The sequence below is a fragment of the Carcharhinus amblyrhynchos genome, chromosome 16 (genome assembly GCF_965287045.1).
Source record: "Carcharhinus amblyrhynchos chromosome 16, sCarAmb.v2.hapA, whole genome shotgun sequence".
NCBI classification, from domain to species: Eukaryota; Metazoa; Chordata; class Chondrichthyes; order Carcharhiniformes; family Carcharhinidae; genus Carcharhinus; species Carcharhinus amblyrhynchos.
Genome location: NC_137339.1, coordinates 15,795,053 through 15,815,244, shown reverse-complemented (window position 1 = coordinate 15,815,244; position 20,192 = coordinate 15,795,053). Strand labels below are relative to the sequence as shown.

Here is a 20,192-nt window from a genome sequence, read left to right as displayed (position 1 = left end):
GCTAGGGTAAGTGCATGAGGTTACGAGGATACTGCCTTGGTGGGATTGCGATCGGTGCAGACTCGATGGGCCAAATGGCCTCCTTCTGCATTGTAGGATTCTATGATTCTATGATAGTCTACATATTCAGATAGAATTAATCGTCCTTATCCTGGTCCAGCCTCAATGTGGATGCTTTACAGACGAGGTGTTAGCATCAGTTTTGTTAATAAGGTGTATTCTTTGGCTTGCCTTATTATTTTGACACATCATGAATCATGTTCAGTTCTGTTACTCTCATAATTTGAAGTATTGCTAAAAGATTCGTTGCATTGTAAATTGAACCTGAATGCCTATCAAGCGTTAACAGTGAACTAATTCTGAAGTTAATTTTGAGAGTTGGAAGTGTTATTGTCGCCTTTGAAATGAGCTGAGTGAATGAATATTTTGGTTTTCAAGAATGAGCTGGAACAGTTTTATAACACAGCTCAACAGCTGCTTTTGTGAGCATTCTCAATAAAACTTGTTCTAACCCGAGAGGACCTTGAAGGTTTTCCATTATAGAAGAACTGCAGTCAGCACAAGTGTGGATTTCCCACCATTGTTGACACCTGAGAAAAATAGGATAAATACACTGATCCAGCAATATCAGAAGTGAGCAATGTCCAAAAATTGCACTAAAAACAATAGCGTTGTTTCTCCAATCCATGTTTCTTTCACATGTACCACCCTGTTGTGAGAATGAGAGAGGTGAAAGAACCTTTACAAGATTACCAACTCATTTTGACAGGAACAGAGACCTACACTTTGGAGGAACCTTGTAAATTGTTGCTGGATTCACTTGATCTGCCTTTATCTGGCACCTAATGTGCTACATGTAAATATAAACAGGGTGCCTGGCCAATATGCTGTTCCTCTCTGAGAGATGGAAGCACAAGGTATAAACTTCTTTTAGGACAGGAAGGTTGCAGCTTTAGAATCTGGATCCATATACTGAGAATCCAAATTGTGAGATAGAAATCGGAAAATTTCTCCTCTAAGGTCAATGGATCTTTGTATGGTCCGCTCCTCACCCCACTACAGTTCCTGTAGTGGGTGGAGAGGGATAGATCGCCTCGTCACATGTTTATTATCATCCATGGGTGCACCCAAAGAATTAGAAATGAATTTACTCTGGCAATAATTGTTCCTTTTCAGTTAAGTGACTTCTCAAAAATTTCTGACACGGAAAGAATCCATTAACAATTCATTGTGACGCACTCATTTTGTTTTTGCTGATATCTTATTCTAAAGTAGGTCAAAAATGAGAACAGGTGGAAACCTTTGTTAGCATGGCTCAACCGACTTTTTGGGGTGAAGGTGGATTGGGTAATGCAATGGATTTGACATTGCCTTTTCAGCTCCAAGACCTAAACCTGAGCTACATTCCAGCATAAATTGATGGGTCATAAACTCCCTCTTACATGTTGATCATAAGGGCACAAAACTGAACAGATCCAAGCTGTCCAATTTCCAATGGCCATGGATCCCTATTACAACATTAACCCTAATTCAGCACTAATTTCCACTACACTAGCAATGTCATTTAGGAAACTCAATATGACTGGTGCTAAGTAAAACTAATAACTGTGTGAGATGATTTTTTTGAGGTGGAGATTGGGGAAGCGTAAGAGAACTTTACTCCGCATCTAATAATGTCACATCTATCCTGGAGTTGCTTGAAGCAAGCACCGGAAGCCTTCAGTATTAACATCCCTCACTTTGATGAGTATGAGGAAAAAAAAATTTGACTGTCGCAATAATGGAAGAAAATTATTGTAGTAACTCCAGTGAACCAGATAAAAGAGATTAAACCGTTTATTCATATAATCAACACAACTTGTACAAGTATTGATTAACTAATATTACGAGCTGGCTACATAAGAAAGATATTGCTTTGATGCATCGCGATTAGGGGGAAAAAGTGTTCGCACTTTGAAAGGAAATGCCAGAATAAAGATTTCTTTTTCCGTACACTCTTAGATTTCAACACCTGCTTGATTGGGGCTCAGCCTACCAGTTTGCGTGCAGATGATGTATTTGTGGATGTCAAGCATCATAATTTCCCTATTGACAAGGTCTTCATAGCTGTTTATCTTCAGCCTTCATTGACAGTTTCAGTTCGGGCACGTGTCTCCAGCTCATGCTGTGGCGATCAATGCACAGCTACAGCTGGTTGAAGGGGACCAAATCCATAGAAGAGTTGATTTGGTTCCATTTTACCAGCTTTAGCAAAGCATTTGACTCAGGAAAGGGGCAGCTGTTTATCTGTAATATCGATTTGTCAATTAGAAGTAAAAGAAAACATTCCACATTCGATGCAAGAGTGTAATCGGGTTATCACATCTCAATCACCATACAGCCAGCCACTTGCAAAGTCCACTGCCACACAGAATGGTATTGTACTCACCAACAACTACAGCAGAGATGTGGGCGGCATGGTGGTTAGCACTGTGGCCTCACAGCGCCAGTGACCCGGGTTCATTCCTGGCCTCGGGTCAGTGTCTGCGTGCAGTTCGCATGTTCTCCCGGTGTCTGCGTGGGTTTCCTTTCGGGTGGCTCCGTTTTCCGTCCGCAATCCAGAGATGTGAGGGTTAGGTGGATCATCCATGCCAAATTGACCCTTTGGGCTGAATTTTACCATCCCATCCGAAACGAGAATTGTAACCGGCAGAACACTGACCATGCAAAGGTCCGATGACCTCGGGTGGGATTTTTCCGGCCTTGGGGCGAATGAGGCCGTAAAATTCCACCCTTAGTGTCAGGGGGATTAGCAGGGTAAATAGATGGGGTTACGGGGATAGGGCCTGGGTGGGACTGTTTTCGGTGATGGCTCAATGGGCCAGAGGGCCTGCTGCTGCACTGTAGGGATTCTATGACTCTATGAACTGCACTGGTAAAATTCCAGCCACGTCAATCTTTCATTGGTATGTTAGTCTTTCAGTGTCCATTTACTGTAATCTAAGAATTGACTGGTCTATAGCTTACTTTTGGCATGCGACAGTTTAAGAACAGAAGTTAACGTCTCCTAGAAATTTGGCATTTCTGTCTTCTTCAGGGTTTCCTGGTTATGAGCAGAAAAAAAATGAATAACATTAAAAGCAAAGGTGGTTATTGTTTACCGCAGATCAGTCTGCGATCTCTATAGCAGCACCATTCCGTAACAGGCACCACCTTTTAAGTTGTACATCTCGGATGAATGTAAGGTTCACGTTGTATCGTAACTACAAATCAGCACTGAAACACCTGTAAATCAAGAAGTAACAAAACATACATTCAGTTAACATTAACTTCCTTGTGCTGGACACTGGGTGGGATTTTACGGCCTCGCTCGACCCGAGGTCGGAAAAATCTCGCTCGAGATCAACGGACCTTCCCATTGTCCAGTTCCCGTGGTGGAGTGGGGCAGTACAATTCCGGCAGACTTTCCCTTTTCTGCCGACTCAAGAAGTTAACAGAAAATTGTACGAAACATGCAAATGTTAGGACAGGCATCGTGGAATAAAATGAACAGTTAAATGGAGGAAATTAATTAGTACAGTGCAGGAAAAAGTGACATCCAGAAACAGACAGGTTGTTGAAAAATATAGCCATGTGGCAATTAATCAGGAAATGTATATGGATAATTCTTATATGATCTGTGCAATTATCAAAACAAAACATACGATGTAGTGCTACTAATGCACATTCTGCTACTGAACTGTAACTATCTCCTCATAGCACAATACCTTTTGCTTTCATGATGTTCCAGAATAAACATGCAAAACTCAGCAGTAAGCTCAAATAAACACATTTTACAGTTACCGCAGGGCAGTGGGAAAAAGGAGCACTGGATTTACTTGGATCTCCAGTATAATCCTGGAGAGGAGAATGGTTTGATAGAGGATAATGAGCAGGATTTGGTCTCGTCAACTCTGATGATGGATAGATAGGTCAGCTATGTATCAGGCAAGCTCCACTCTGTATCCCTTTAACCGAAGCAGCAATGATGAGTGAGCGGCCTGGACGGGAGTTGGGAAATTTCCCAGCTCAATCCTCTACTTGTCCCAGGAAAAAGGGCATAATCATAATTGTGAGGGGTGGCTGGTGCATGCTGGAGTCAGTCCAAGCACTCTGGCAAAGATTTCTGAAGCCACAGGGGTTGGTGGGTTCAAAGACAGACTGCATTAAAGACCTGTCTTAGTGTATTGTCCCAGTTAAAATAAGTATATAAGTCATCCTGACTCCTCAAACCTTTCCGCACTGTGGGTCTACCTGCACCATGTGGACTGCAGTGATTCAAGATGGCAGCTCATCATGACCACCTCAGTGGCAATTAGAATTGAGCAACTAATTCTGACCTAGCCAGCAATGCCCACATCTCAAGAAAGAATAGAAAAACACTCCATGCCTCATCCTTGCCACTTCATGTCCCCGTACCCAATCCCGAACAGGATATCTGCACTCTCAGTAATGCCTCACTACATAAATAAAAACAATATACTGTGAAGCTGGAATCTGAATCAAAAACAGAAAATGTTGGAAATCTCAGCAGCTCTGACAGCATCTGTGGGGAAGACCAGAGCCAACGTTTCAAGTCTAGATAACCCTTCATCAGAGCTCTTTTGAAGAGTTATCTAGACTCGAAATGTTGGCGCTATTCTCTCCCCACAGATGCTGTCAGACCTAGTGAGATTTTCCAGCATTTTCGGTTTTTGCCTTATTACATATTCTTGGCTGAGAGCCCAGACAGCCATAAGAATGCTAAAACATACACCAGCTCCAGAGAAAACATTGATTGACAGCTCTGGTTCTTCGATCTCTTTCTATCAATTTCACAAAGTTCATTTACACAAGATAAAGAGATTTTAGAGTGCTTACAGGTGTTGATACTTAAATGGTCTGGGTGATTGACAGTTTTATCGGGCTGTAGTAAAAACAAATTATTTTTTAAGAATCTAGAAAATTATCAGTGGATGACTTTTTTTAAAGTTTTGTTTTACTGTCACTATAGGATTCATTGATTTTGTACAGCGTGTAAGTGGTGAATGGCCATGGAAGTGTGATAGCCTGTCATGGGGGCAGTAGGTTTTGTTAGAGGGGGAGGGGGCATGCCATCGCATGTGAAGCATAAAAAGGACCTTGTGAGCCCATGTTTTAAAAGGTTCCCCTTAATTCACAACGCGTCTTAGGTGCTATGAATCATGACTCATTGAAAACCTGGCCCAACTCAATGGAAGTTGCAGAGGATGGGAACATGTCTTTTTCAGCAATGGAGCTAGCCTGCTCAGGGGTGCTTGCTCATTACCCAAACCAGCCCAAAGGCTTAAAAGGCACTCCCAAAAATTGGAAACACCAGATTCCGGGTCCGGTATCTCAGAATCAGGACATTTTAAAAGGGCGCTTGAATGATCCCAACTCGGGATCATTCAAGGCTTGGACATTGAAATAAGGAAGCCTCAAGCAGAAAGAGAATGAAGGCTTTAGAAATGGATGAGAGAGTGGATGGAACAAATCAACAACTTGGTGAATCAAAAGCCAAAGGCCAGCAATTCGAAGTTTGAAAGTGCAGTCAGGAAAAACTTAGAGAGTTTTTTTTTCTGGATACTGAAGGAAATTGAGTTGGGAGAAGCTAGGATGGAATGGTGTCTCATTGTGAATGAGGGCTTCTTGCTTGAAGGAGTTTGTTCAATTGTTTATTTAAAGAATTGATTAATGAATGAACTCAACTTGCAAGAATTTTCCAGACCCCCACCCTCTCTCCCTGCTGGGGGTTCTTCGCAGAGGGGGTGGTGAAGCATTGAAATCTCCATTTGCATCGGCAGGACTGGTGTAAAGGGCTGGAAAATTCTGGACAATTGTATTTTTATTTTTGTAGATTAATAACTTTGCTCTGTTGATTTTAAGTATCATTCTCAGTTAAATATATCTGATTTCAAATAGATTAGTTTCAGAAAGAATACAATGATGCAAGTTATCATATGTTTCCGTGATTAACTGCAACTTTGACAAGTATAATTAAAACCTATTTGTGACAATTGTGCAAAGCAAAAAGTAGCAGCTTACTGAAATTGAAAAATCAAGGGATTATTTTTAGTAACGTTCCACCAACTTAACATTTAATGCATTTGAACAATTTAGAGATCTTAGCATCAAAAGATGCCCTTTATAAATGCTGAAACGTTGCTGAGAACTAAAATACCTGATATTCACACATATTTTTCACATTAACTTTACTTAAATTGAAGCTACAAATGTATGAAATATAGATAAATAAATAGAAAGTTACAGTAAATAAGATTTAAAAAGTTCCAATAAGACACAATGTGCCGAACAGTTTTGAGCCATAAGTGTAACAAGGGTTTCTGTTCAAATGCAGATCAACAATGCACATTGGATTATCCAATAACAGTCATCTAAGCTGTCTACTTAATTTTGTGTTTCAGAACTAGTCTCCATCTTTGCAGGTGCTGTCATTTCATGATGTTTAAAACTGAGGCAATTCTCCATACTTATGGCAACTGCAGCTAATGTTTGTCCCTGTCATTTCAGGCAATTGTGTCCTTCTTTTCCAGTTCTTAATTCCTCTTCACGTTAGTTAAAATCCAACTGGTAAATTGAAATAGCGCTGTTCCTTATGAACAGGGCAGCAATATGCAGGATGCCAACATTTCTGGAAACTATTAATTAAACAGCGGTGTTCACAAATTAGGGTGGCACAGTGGTTAGCACTTCTGCCTCATAATGCCAGGGATCTGGGTTTGATTCCCGGCTTGGGTGATCGTATGGAGTTTGCATGTTCTCCCTGTGTCTGCGTGGGGTTCCTCCGGATGCTCCAGTTTCCACCCATAGTCCAAAGATGTGCAGGTTAGATGGATCGGCCATGCTAAATTGCCCCTTAGTGTCGCCAAGATATGTAAGTTAGGTGAATTAGCCATGGTAAATGCATGGAGTTACGGGGATAGTAGGGGGTGGGCCTGAGTAAGATGCACTTTCAGAGAGACGGCACAAACTGGATGTACAAAATGACCTCCTTCTGCACTGTTCAGATTCAAATTAAGTATATCAAATGTTACCTTCCTGGTTTTCTGAGTCACATCTATTTGTATATTTTGGCCTTTACTGTTATTTACAACAATACTTAACAAAGGATATATTGCTTTGTAGTGTGTGTAGTTTGAAACTTGTGTTAGGAATACTTGTGCAATTTATTTCTACACAATTAGTTGGATTATGGATAAGCTAAAATTACTAATATGGGATATTGCTCATCTTTAGGTTTATTAAGAAATATTTAACAGCTCAGAAACAGGAATAAAGGGCATGTGGACATTTGTGGCCATTATCAGAATGGTACCAGAGATGAGGGATTTACAAGGATCAGAGAAGCTGTGATTGTTCTCCTTAGGGTAGAGAACATTAAGTGGGATTTAACAGATTTGTTCAAAATTATTAGGAGTTTTGGAATGGTAAATAAGGAGAAATTATTTCCACTGACAAAGTGGGGCAAAAGCAAAAGGACTTGCTTCTAACAAAAGAAGCAAGGGAATGATGAGGAGAAAGTCTTTTTATGAGTTATGATCTGGAGTGGGCTGCCTGTCAGGGTGGTGCAGTAAACAGTAACTTTCAAAGGGGAACTGAAAGGAACAATGGAAAACAAGTGGAGGTCAGACTAACTGGATGGTTCCATCCGCGAACCAGTTGGTAAAATGGGCCAAGTGACCTTCTTCTGTGCTGTAAGACACATTGGCCAAAACTTTAGTCCGTGAATAGAGATTTGGCTGGACACTAAATTCTCCATCATTGCTGCAGCGGGAGTGGGGAGTGAACAGCCAGTAAGATAGCGCTCGTCAACTTTCAAAAGCTTCTTGGTAAATTTTACAATGGTAAGGCTGTCAAAAAGAAATTCAATAAAGGAGAAATAACAATATTAAAATTTGACAGATGAATTGCTCCTAAATAAGATTTCTCTATCATAATTTAAAGTTACTTTTCAATTTTTCATGTTTTTGTATGTGATTTTTCCACTTAAACTTTGCCAGTCTGTGATTTATTAACCAATAATGCATCCTCCCCTCCAGATTTTATTTGATGTTACTTGTGTGGCATCTGAAATGCAGCAAACCCTGATGTGTTTTATACTTCTAGGCAAAATAAATGGGTTCTTTCCTTGTGAGAAATGGATCTTAAAATGCTTCAAAATGGGTGGCACAGTGGTTAGCACTGCTGCCTCACTGCGCCAGGGACCTGGGTTTGATTCCTGGCTTGGGTCACTGTCTGTGACCCAAGTCAGGCTGGTGAAGCATTGAAATCTCCATTTGCATTGGCAGGACTGGTGTAAAGGGCTGGAAAATTCTGGACAATTGTATTTTTATTTTTGTAGATTAATAACTTTGCTCTGTTGATTTTAAGTATCATTCTCAGTTAAATATATCTGATTTCAAATAGATTAATTTCAGAAAGAATACATTCTCCCTGTGTCTGCATGGGTTTCCTCTGGATACTCTGGTTTTCCTCTCACAGTCTGAAAGATGTGCTGGTTAGGTGCATTGACCTGAAGTGCGGCGACTAGGGGAATTTCACAGTAACTTCATTGCAATGTTAATATAAGCTGACTTGTGACTAATAACTGAACTCTACTTTAAATGCATTGCAGTTTCATGATGAAAAATAAATGTCACTAATCATATTGTCGTTTATGGCTAACTAATTCTCAATTGGATGAAACGTTTTGGTGACTAAGGTATGCTGTCTTTATGGCACAGATTATACAATTTAAGTGCATCTTTTTTATTCGTGGTAATAACTATTTTATAATTCTGTTAAAATTCCACTTGAATTGTAGCCTTTTTATTTATAGGCTATTCATTGGTTAAAAGGTAAGGTTCACTTTTGGTGGAAAGAGATACAAAGGTGAAGTGCTGGATAGTGGAGTGGCATTGTATCTTATAACATATCTTTATTGTTACCCAGGAGTGGTGAGACACAAGTTTAAATTCTCCATGCCGTTCCACTCCTGGTTTCAGAATTAAACTGGAGGAAGATGCTGAATAAAAGCAAAAGAAAAAGTAAAGTTTATTTATTAGTCACAGGTACGGCTTACATTAACACTGCAATGAAGTTACTGTGAAATCCCCCCAGTCGCCACATTCCGGCACCTGTTCGGGTCAATGCACATGTAACTGACACATCTTTCAGACTGTGGGAGGAAACTGGAGCACCCAGAGGAAACCCACGCAAACACGGAAAGAACATGCAAACTCCACACAGACAGTGACCCAAGCTGGGAATCGAACCCAGGTCCTTGGCGCTGTGAGGCAGCAGTGCTAATCACTGTGCCACCGTGCTGCCCATGGAAGTGGAACACGTGGCAATTACAGAATGAATCAACCTCTGGTTTCACTCTGAAGAGAGTGAAATTGTCAGGGATCGGGAGGCAGCTACTTGACTTCACGGCTACAGAATGGGTGAGAGCTCGAACTGATCTTTCCCAATTATATTTCATTGAACAAGAGCAGATCTCTCTGCTCTCATAGCGATTAAAGTATTCATGTGTCCTACATTCATTTCTGTTAATGAGAGATAGAATCAGACTTCATAAGTTTCAGAAACTGACTTTGGTGACATTATTGAATCTCATCGCTGCTTCATAAAAGCCGATGCCATCAGTTGCTGAAACTAATGTTTACATATTAATGTTTAAATATTAACCCATCTTTCTCCTCCACCTGCTGACTGCACTGCTGTGTATTTACAACATTTGCAGTTTTAGTTTCAGCTCTCAGCACTTATTTGCATTCACCTCACTGTTAGAATCATAGAATCCTTGCAGGCCCTGCAGTGCAGGCCCATTGAGTCTGCACCCATTCTTACCCAGGCTTGTCTTATAACTCTGCGTATTTACCCAGCTAATCCCTCTAACCTATATATCTTGGGACACTAAGGGGCAATTTAGTATGGCCAATCAATCTGACTTGCACATCTCTGAACTGTGGGAGGAAACTGGAGCACCCAGAGGAAACCCATGCAGACACAGGGAGAATGATCAAGCTCCCCATAGACAGTGACCTAAAATAGGAATTAAACCTGGGTCTTTGGCACTGTGAGGCATCAGTGCTTGTAAATGTATTTTAGATTAGAACGTGTTAACTTAAAAAATAAAAATTAGAACTAAAAAAAAATTGTGAATTTGGACATTTTCTTTGAGATTAGACCTCAGTAGTGGCATTACTTGTGACTTCAAATCTAGTAACTCTCCTAACAAGTTAATAGTGTAGTCAGCTCAAAAAAGTAAAGTTTATTTATTAGTCATATGTAGGCTTACATTAACGCTGCAATGAAATTACTATGAAAATCCCCTAGGTGCTACACTCCAGCACCTGTTTGGGTACAGTAAGGGAGAATTTAGCATGGCCAATGCATCTAACTAGCACATCTTTCAGACTGGGAGAAAACCAGAGGAAACACACGCAGACACAGGGACAACATGCAGACTCCACACAGTGACCCAAGCCAGAATCAAACCTGGGACCCTGGCGCTGTGAGGCAGCAGTGCTAACCATTGTGCCACCGAGCCACCCAAGCAAGTTAAATTTATCTATCTGGAAGAGGGCAGAAATGTGATGCGTTGGACTTTCTTCCTCAAGACATGTACCACTTAACTATTGTTAAGGGAAGCATTTGAGCATGAACATCATTTCAAATTATTGCCACCGTTAATGAACATGTGATGACTTGAAGTGTTACGATCTTGTGTTAATCGTGACTGAAAATATATTTGTGAATGTCTGGATGTGCTGTTGGATTGAAATTATTTTAAAAGCTGCTGAGGTTTGATTCTTCAGGATTTAGGGGATTGAACCTGTACAATTAAGAAGTTAATTTGAAAGATTTTTGCTTTCTTGTCTTTTATATTACTTAATTTAGCTAAGAAAGAGTGTTTATTGCGAAATTCATTTTGTGCTACTGAAATGGACATTCTTTGTTAGTAAGCATTTTAAATCACAATTGTTTCAATAGTTGGGATCCATAATTGCCATTATCAGTGCAAATCACAACACAAAAAATTTGAAACGAGTTCACGCAGCTATTACTTTGAACATTTATTGAGCCATTGCGTTTAGCTGAAGAAATTGTTTTAACCTAATTGCATCACAAATAAAGTGTGAATTCACCTCTCAAAGTAAGTAATTGTACCAATTAAGTATTACATTCCGAGGAAACCCCTGCAGAATATTCAGCTTTACACGCTAACTTTAATGTTTCGTAATGACAAATGTGGAACCCTGTCATTTTTTAGGTCCTTCTTGACAAATACATTACTTCCTCTCTGCCAATATTTGTTACATGAAATATTAATGCCTATAAATTATCTAATTACTTAATGAATGCGGGGAAGTTCTTCACATCTGACGCCGTGTCTCTTTTAACTCTGAAACAGCACATTTGCTTTATTAATGTAATATGTGCCGAAAAAAAAATTAATACAACCCAGAAACTTCTCACATGATAAATTTAATTATTTAACGAGAGAAGCTGTTCTGTTAAAATATTAATTATTCACTTAAAATCTCATTTGGAAAAAAAGTTGCTCACAACATTGAACCAAATCGATGAGAAAGAACGTCGGCGTCAGATGGTTTAAATGAGCATTCGCAATCGAAATGAGCAAGTACATCTATTTTCTGTTGCAACGGTGAATAAGGCTTCTCCTGCCAACTAGTCTGAATTCGACCATCAGAGAACACTTGAGGAGTTTAGCAGAACAAATGGAAAAGTTGCTACTTCATTGAAATGGAACTGGTCCATGAAAGAACAACATAAAAGGTTCAGCACTGCATCTAGTGTGCCCCAATTGACTGTGTGGGTGACTTTAATCACACAACCATGTACCTACCCACTGTGCTACCCAGTATCTAATTCCGACATATTAAAAAACAACCTAAGAGAAAGAAACTTGTCAAAGTTTTCCATAAGTCCATTATCAAGATTTCAGTGAACATACTAGAAATTTACAAAGTAAGTATTATAAAGGAATTGTTACTGCTGGGAATGGCATGCCAGTTTTGTTAGAGAAATTGTAATCATGCAGAATTTCATTCGGAGGTTGTGACTCTCTGTAATACCTGTTCATTCTACATAGGTTAATAATGACCACAGATAATGGAGTTTTTTTAGTTATTAATGTGTGCTTTTTAATGCATGCAGTCCTTAAAACATTGGATAGCTCCAGCCACTTTAACATAAAGAAAATTGTCAGTATTTCAAATGCTGTTGGCTTAGGTGTGATAATTGACAGATAATGTGTGTATACGTATTACGTTTTGACAGATTTAAATTTGAGCCATGATGGTTGACAACAGGAATAGTTCAGATTTATCTTGCCCAGCTGTTCAGCTACCAATCACTGTACACTACTGCATTTGGATACCATGAAAAGCATCTCACTGTTCCATTACAGGGGCTGGTTAAGTAGGATTTCGGCTCATAGGGCAGCTGAGAATGAGGACTATTTATATCAGCTGTCATGGCGTTCTTGGACACTTTAGGCTGCTGGGGTGCTTATTTAGACAACAGAGCACTTCCACGCGCTGCCCTTATCAGGGCATGGTGAACTACTTGCTCAGACAGCAGAGCGTTTCATAAAATCTGCATCTGTTCCTAACGTCAATCAAGCTTCCTGAAAAAAACACTTCAGCTCCAATGGGTGTCAGCTAATGTTCAGGCCTCTCTACCTTTTTGGGAGGATACAGTAAATAGAGAAGAGGATGGCCAGGAGAGGGGGAGGTGGGGTGGGGGAAAGTTAATCACAGTGATAGATAAGGCCCTTCTTAGCAGGTAGCAAGAACGGTGCAACACCAGTGTGGTGAAATGTCTTTGTGGGTCTAACTGGCCTTTTCTCTACTTTTATCCAGACATAACTGTGGAAATAGGGCAAGATTAAATAGCCAGGCCAGTGTCAGACGCATAAAGAGATACTGCAGTGCAGTGCTAATCTTTCTGCAATAGGACGTGCACAGCCCAAACTCTGACTCAGCAGATTTATTTTTGATTTGTTGATCCAGGTACCATACTCTCAATTTATGCTAAAATGGCAGCTGCCGCTTCCCTTCTCTAACCTTTAACCACACATAAAATACACACTTCTGGCAATCCCATGCATTCAACATAAAACCCGTTCCTTTTTTAAACGTTGAACACATGTGTCTGATTTCACTTGCGCCCCTTTTCATACTATATATATAAACAAAAATATCTTACAATTCTCCATCCCTGATCTGAGAAAACTGATCGACCTCTAATGCAGCAGCTGAAATATCTGTCCTTTGGGTCAATCTAATCATGCTTAATAGTGGTTTCCTTCTCAACACAACATTTTTCACTTCGGGACGACAGCTTGGAATGAGATTGCTTATTCGCTATTCACCAATGCTTACATTGGGAACCAAATCTGGGATTTTAAACATTTGCACAGTAAAATGGTGACTGGCTTTGATAGTTGAGCTATTAAATTTGGATTGTAAGTTGCCTTTATTTGTTTGTAGATACTAGAATTTACTAGATTGCAAGTTTACCAACTACCAGTAATTGAAATATCTCATTGGCATTTTGTGGTTACGTAATAAACAAATGATAAATTGACTTCATAAAGGGCACCTTTGCTGTGTGCACTTCCAATATGCTCTGCACTACAAAAGAGTTACAAGTTTGGATTTGCGCTTTTAGTTGGAAAGAAAATCTGAAACTTAGAAAAGTGGTGTAATGAGTTGGATGCTTGTTACAATTATTTTGAATGTTTTGATATGAGATCCTGCATATTGAAATTAAGCAGCCAAATTGATTGGAAAATTGTAGATTGTGATGCAGTCAAGAAAAAATTCTCAAAAGCAGTAGCCACTACCTTCCTATTAATAAATCATAATTTCCCTGAAGTGCGGGCATTGAGTGGTAAATAAAATGCATTAACCAAGTAACCCAACATGGCCATAAAACACCATTCAAATCTGCACTGACTGAATGGACCTAGACCTTAGCTGAGGATGCAGACTTATACTGTGTGACTGTGGCTGTCAAGTTGGATTGAATACAACCCACAATGCCTTTCTGTCACCCTCATCAAAGGTCATCCATTTATACCGCAGAATGTTCTCAATCTAGTTTGTTTCCCACCTGTTGCTGCCGCAGTTCCTTTGCAGGGCTTAACATCAGTGGGATTCTCCTAAAGAACATGTATCACATGATGATTGACTAATCAACAACACTTACACCCTCTGACCTTTATCAAAAGTTGCCAACATTAAAGTGCAGTTGCCTTTTCATAGCAGTACATCAGGTTTTTTTTTCTTTTGTCGGATTTTAAAATCGTACATTCCTGTTTCAGAAATCACAATGGTTCTCATTTGTACTCACTTCCCAACTAAAATCTTAAGAACACAACCTGCAATTTACTTCAGCGTATAATTTCTAAATTGCATATGCAGTCAAGCCTGATGGAAGAAAACTATAAAGAAACATGCTACATGTAAAATATCAGCAACAACAAAAACCTCATTCGCGAGTACAACTCAGTCTCTCCAGGAGAATGTGTTGGATTTCAATTTCCATTTTTTCCATAGTGAATTAATTTCATGCAAACATCTGATTAAAGTTAAGTCTACTGGTTAAATTGAGCATAAAGCAAACTTGAAAATTTTTTTAAAAAGATTTGAGGTGACATACGGGCTTGCAATTTTACTCTCCGCCCTTTACACTGTCAAAAGGAAACACAAACGGTCAAGATTCACATAATTAGTTAAATCTGGAAAGTCTAGTGTAACTTTGCGGCAAAACTTTTTTTTGCACACCAGTTGGCCTCCAGCATAGTCCAGGCTTTCTGTAAGATGCAGCCTTCAGTCTGGGAGGAGGGCAACTCCCTTGCTGAATTGTGTTCAGGCAAATACTTTGACAAAATGTCTTTGAGGTATAGTAACATTTGACTATTGTGTTTGTAAAGTGTTTGACTTAAAATTTGCTGGAAATTCTTAAATTGTTAATTTTGACAATAGTAATGGCAAAATACAAAAGTCACCATCTCATGCTGTGTAAAAAAAAACAGATTTGAATATATCTTTCCCTGGTCCCGAAAAAATTAAGTCGGCTTCTCTATGCTGCTAGACTGATCCAGAGATAAGGGTGCCTCTGCAATTTGAAGTGGTGACTGCCTGACTAAACACAATTGTCACCATTTACTTGACATTATTCCCCTTTCAAAATAAATAAAATGAACGCTATTTTGATTCTGGTTTGTTAAAACAAATGTGGACAGGGAGCTTTTCTCTAGCCTTGCATTTCAAAGCACTGCCGCAGTCAGCATATTGAATATTTAATGTCCTGATGAGCAGTTCCACCTGCTGACACAGGAAAAGTGACAGAACAATACATGCACTACAACAAGCTCATCAATTGACTCCACATTCAGGCTGCCCTGTCAGGCAATTTTTTTTCCCCCTTCCTCTCTCTCTCTCTGGTACGGTCACTCTTCTCCGATGAACCTTTCCCACCAGAAATACATACTTCTTTACATTCCATAGCTGGCAAGGTTCATATGGGCATATAAAGAAGTATGTGCTCCAAGTAGGTAATTGCTGGATGCGCATCCTTCATGTAAAAGAAATGCTGATTCAGAGAACCCATGCTCCCCACGGTCTGGGTTACATGCAATGAATGTAAAGGAGTTAGAAGGGTTTCTTTCAACAGCCAACCCCCCTCTTTCAAATGCAGTCTGCTTTACATATTTCCCATGGATTAGTATATAGTAGAGTTTTGAGGATGGAGGAGAGGGGAGAGAGACACTGGGGAACACTACATTTCACAATGCTTTAAGTCAGAGATTCTTACTGCCCTGACGTAATTTAATTCATGCCGAGATCATGAAAGAAGACTCCAAACTGGTTATTTGTCACACAGTTTAGAAAAGGAACAAAAAAAATGTTGCTTACCTAGGCTCAAATGATAAATTCCATTAATTCTAGGCTCTCCTAAGTCATACTTTGACTGGTGGACACTGTTATTGCTCCTCCTGGAATTACTTCTTGGTTTCAGGGTGCGTGCACTTTTAGGTTTGGTGCAGATGGAGCACACACATCTGTTGCCCGTCGCTGACAGTTCACTCTTGTAAGTCGCTGTTAGGCAGCAAGATTTCCCCCACGAGCGGAGATTTCATAAGGCCGGACGCAGCACTGATATTCCACCCCCCTCCCCTCCTCCTCCTCCTCCTCCTCCTCCAACCTCCTTGTGACTTCCAGTTTCCCCATCCTGTGCTTCTCAGTCGCTCTTTCTCCGTCTGTGTCTGCTCCACACTCATTCCGGGCTCAGCTTTAAACCTCCCCTAACAATGTGGCCAGGGTGACGATGCTGAAAATGATGACCAGACCGAATAAAAGGGCTATTATGGGCAGGATTTAGACACTAAAGCAAAAGCAAAGAGGTCACACGGGGCACTTAGTGCTCATTCAGCATTGCTGTAATAGTATGCTCGGCTTGTCCACTCACCTGCTTTGCTGACTGCTGCTCCGTCCGAGCCTCACAGATCAGTACCAATTTGCAGGCAAATGTACAGCAAATGTCAAGTGTGTTAATGAATTTTACCATTTCACACCTCTTTCTGATCAAAACTACAGGGGGGAGGTGGGGGTGGGGGGGAGACAGGCTTTAAACAAACTTCAGGTTGAACATGAATTTTCCAGAAGATAAATTAAAAATAAAAGGCCCCACTGGGTGTCTTTCCCCCCCCCCCCCCCTTTTATTTTCAGTGCGGTTCAATTATCAGATGGAACTTGTCAGGAAGATACTTGTAATCATAAACCTGCTAACTTTCCTCAGATGTCAAAGGGGTGGGGGGCGGGGGGGGGCACGGTAGGGGGTAGTTCAGCTGCTCTGCATTCTCCCAAACACTGGCTGGCACCTTTAAAATTTCACATGATAATGGCAAGGTGAAGATAAATGCGCGACACATTCCTCTGCTGTTTGACAAATGAGGAGGGGAGGACGGCCAGAGACAAGTGAAATCAGAAGCTGGCCACAGATGATCTCACTGGGGAAACATACATGCAATGAACACGAGGATAGCAGGAAACTGACAACCAATCACCCCCACCCACCCACCCCGCCCTCTACCCACACTACACACACACATACACCATGCCACCCACACCTCCCCCCGCCCCCGTACAACATCATTCTTAGCTTCAATATTAATTTGTGCCCCCACAGAGGACATGGGATGAAAGTTTTTATTTATGAAAGGGGACGTGTATTTTTTAAAACTAACTCTAGTCACACTGTGAGCTATGCTGCTATTAAGTAATTACTATTATTCATGTTATTTATCACTCTGTTTTATTTACTACATCGCTCTGGTCAGCATCCATCAAGCAGCCTGTCTCAGCATTAAGCATAAAAGGCTTTTTAACCTTTCAAAGTGATCGCATGTCAGAGGTCTCACATTTCTGTTTAGATCATTCCAGCCCACTGCTTGCTCTGCAGTTCTTTTCTCAAAAAAACACACGAAGAATTAAACCCTTGCAACCTCCAGCATTCACACACACACACACACAGAGAAAACCACCCATCATCACACTAAAATATATATATACAAACACACAGACCGACTGACACGCGCACATATATATATATATCTGGGAGCATGTTGCATGGACAAGGCTTTCTGATCCCTACATTGCCATGCACATATGCAGTCAGAGCAGTTAGAAGAGAAGGAAAGAAGAGAAAGACATACCAGATCAGAGATTCTGTTGCAGCAGTTGTGTCACCAATGCACTAGCTGAAAGCTGAATCAGCTTTGGAGAGTTGGGGATGCATAGAGGAGGGTCACAGTATCACGAGGTAATAATGTACTTCATGCAGCAGTCGTCAGCTTCTCTCATAACCAATCTCTTATGCAGAAAACGGGCCCTGTGATGGTATTAGTCCTCAGATGTAGGAATTCTTCTGAATTTAGCAGCCCAACTCCTTCCATCCGGCTGCAGCACAGGCTTACCACATTGATGGGCGTTAGGAGGTATAGCATACAAGCGGCAAGCAGTAGCTGAAAGGCACAGAGAGAGAGAGAGGGAGAGACAGAGACAGAAACAGAGAGAAGAGAGGCAGACCCACGCTGAAGGACAAAACCAGGAATTTAGGAGAGGCAACCTTCACTTGAGTGGATGCTGCAGCGCAGCGCACCTTGAAACATATGAGCTGCACTGAACAGGACTGCAAGAAGCTACCTTCTCCCCTCCAGAGGTCAGTAGAGGTCAGGACTCACACACGCTGGAGGGGGCTGCTGAGAAATACTTTCTAATCAGAAAGTGGGACCACATTTCTAGTACTTATATACCCAGCTAAGCATTTGAAACATGCACTACCGACAACCAGCCTCTTCAGTGTTGCTGCCTCCCTGACCATATTTAGTCAACCATGGCAAAAAATAGCCTGTCAGCTGCAGATTGCCGAGCCGGGAGTATTTGGAGTTCAATCGCTTGTTCAGCCCATTGACTACTTGTCCTGCAGTGTCCTGACTCTGCCATTTGACTGCTATTTTTAGCCAGGCCAAATAAAGAGGTATCTCATCTTACCACTAACGTGTCCTGGTGATGCTGTAGGTCCCTACTATGTATGGTAAGCATCGATATAATAATAGATCTGGACAGAAACTGTGCTGTAACTGTTGAACCTCTTGTAGCCGAAGGAAACAATGGAAATGTCTTGAAAGAATGGAACTTGAAAGGGTATTGATTTTCATCCCCTTCTCTCTCCCAGTCATCTGCTTGTGCACTTAAAGACAAAAATACTTGGGAATGATTATATTGAAGATATAAATCCAACTGGGATGAGCACCCTTCTGTGAATCGGGCCTTTCATTAGTTTGTAGCGATGTTTTTCAATAGCATTAGGACAAAAGTTTATTTATTAATGTCAGAAGTAAGCTTACATTAACAATACAATGAAGTTACTGTGAAAATCCCCAAGTCACCACTCTCTGGTGCCTTTTCAGGTACACTGAGGAAGAATTTAGCATGGATAATACACCTCACCAACACATCTTTTGGACTGTGGGAGGAAACTAGAACAAACCCATGCAGACACAGGTAGAATGTACAGACTCTGCACAGACAGTAACCCAAGCTGGGAATTGAACCTGGGTCTCTGACGCTGTGAAGCAGCAGCATTAACCACTGTGCCACCAGTAGCACTTATTATCTATGTGGCAGGAAGATCACTTTAGATAGCATGCAGTGAAAGCTCCCCTTGGGTCCTCCTGAGCTATTCTGATGAGCACTCATCAGACTTCCTGTTGAGCTCACAGATGCAAACCTCAAGAGATAGCAGCTTAGGTCACCAGGGAAAACTGACCAAGAGAGCATTTCCAGACTCCAGAACTAGACACTAGGCTCCAAAGATAACTGGCCATGAAGAAGACCGGAGAGAATGTCATGTTTAATGAGGCATTCTTTATGCAGAATTGGGGGTAATGAGAGCATTGATTTATTTGTTTGCAGTAACCAGCTGTTCAGAGCTAAAAGAAAGCATGCGAGCAGGGTTTAAAGCTTAAGAGAACAGATGTAAAACTAACCAAGTTTCACCTTTCCCCACTAAAAGCCATCATCTGCACAATATTTTTGTAACATGTTACAGAAGCAGGAAGATTTCTGGTCTTCAGTGCTGGTCCCTGGCTTCATGCCCTCACAACCAATCTCATACCAAACATAACTGCACCACACAACAGGCACAATATTGCATACTGTAGATTATATCTGCTAGCTATGGATTTTGCTCTTTTCCTAAAGTGCAGCTGCGTGATCTACTTTCAATACGTTATTTTGCATTTCCTTACCATTTACATCGATCTTCATGCATTAGATATAAATATGTACAAAAACTACACGCATGCAATCACCTAGCTATGCACGCTACAATCTCCACACAACTGTATGCAGCATCTCTGGAAAGGTAGGCCATCTGGAAGAACTTATGGATATTTTGAAGCCATGGTGTACTGCAGGAATATATTTAGCACAAACAGTGCAGCTAGTTTGGTTAGCATTGCACACAGCTGCTGGTCAGATCAATCATACATTTAAGACAATTGAGGTGCATTAGATTATTGGTGATGAAAGATCTTATTAATTTCCTACCTTTTCCTTTCTTAAGGATAT

At 40.7% G+C, this 20,192-nt stretch overlaps 2 long non-coding RNA genes across 2 annotated transcripts in view; both read right to left on the bottom strand.

The window, feature by feature from the left end:
• LOC145353634 (uncharacterized) overlaps window positions 1-18,311 on the bottom strand; it is a 113,285-nt gene extending 94,974 nt beyond the window's left edge. Inside the window, exon 1 of the long non-coding RNA XR_013888749.1 lies at window positions 17,774-18,311. This is a non-coding gene — a long non-coding RNA (uncharacterized LOC145353634). The remainder of the gene's footprint in view (window positions 1-17,773) is intronic.
• Window positions 1,821-16,176, bottom strand: LOC145353636 (uncharacterized). Its single transcript, XR_013888751.1, has 2 exons — window positions 15,975-16,176; window positions 1,821-3,082 (listed from the first exon to the last, which is right to left on the bottom strand). It is a non-coding gene; the product is annotated as an uncharacterized LOC145353636 (long non-coding RNA).
• Window positions 18,312-20,192: the final 1,881 nt, after the last annotated feature.